The following is a 949-nucleotide window of genomic DNA, read 5'->3' on the forward strand; positions in this document are numbered from 1 at the left end:
GGCAGCCCCGAGTCCTGACCCGGCCCCCTTCGTTGGGAGCTCCCAGCCCCGGTGGCCCCACTGTCCCCCTGGGTGCCGGTGTCCCCTCCCCTGTCCCTGGGGTCCATGGGAGGGCTGGGTGCCCTGTCCCCCCATCCCTGCTGGTCCATGTGAGTGCCATCTCTCCGCACCCCACAGACCCGGGTAGGTGCCATGTCCCCCCCACCCATGAACCCATGTGGGTGCCATGCCCCCGTCCCCATCCCCGCTGACCCATGTGGGTGCCATGTCCCCGTCCCCACTGACCCACGTGGGTGCCATGTCCCCGTCCCTGTCCCCACTGACCCGTGGGGTGCCATGTCCCCGTCCCCACTGACCCACGTGGGTGCCATGTCCCCGTCCCTGTCCCCACTGACCCGTGGGGTGCCATGTCCCCGTCCCCGTCCCCGCTGACCCATGTGGGTGCCATGTCCCCATCCCTGCTGACCCATATGGATGCCTCATCCCCGTCCCCATTGACCCATGTGGGTGCCATGTCCCTGTTCCCATCCTGCTGACCCATGTGGGTGCCATGTCCCCATCCTTGCTAACCCATTTGGGTGCCGGGTGCCATGTCCCTGTCCCTGCTGACCCGTGGGTGCCATGTCCCCGTCCCCATCCCCGCTGACCCATATGGATGCCTTGTCCCCGTCCCTGCTGACCCATGTGGGTGCCATGTCCCTGTCCCCGTTGACCCATGTGGGTGCCATGTCCCCATCCTTGCTAACCCATTTGGGTGCCGGGTGCCATGTCCCTGTCCCTGCTGACCCGTGGGTGCCATGTCCCCGTCCCCATCCCCGCTGACCCATATGGATGCCTCATCCCCGTCCCCGTTGACCCATGTGGGTGCCATGTCCCCGTCCCCGTCCCCGCTGACTCATATGGATGCCTTGTCCCCGTCCCTGCTGACCCGTGTGGGTGCCATGTCCCC

At 67.2% G+C, this 949-nt stretch overlaps 1 protein-coding gene across 1 annotated transcript in view; it reads right to left on the reverse strand.

Annotated features, from left to right (window-relative positions):
- NPR1 (natriuretic peptide receptor 1) overlaps window positions 1–949 on the reverse strand; it is an 18,829-nt gene that overhangs the window by 3,578 nt on the left and 14,302 nt on the right.

This window comes from Aptenodytes forsteri, unplaced genomic scaffold (genome assembly GCF_000699145.1).
Source record: "Aptenodytes forsteri isolate BGI_AS27 unplaced genomic scaffold, ASM69914v1 Scaffold110, whole genome shotgun sequence".
NCBI classification, from domain to species: Eukaryota; Metazoa; Chordata; class Aves; order Sphenisciformes; family Spheniscidae; genus Aptenodytes; species Aptenodytes forsteri.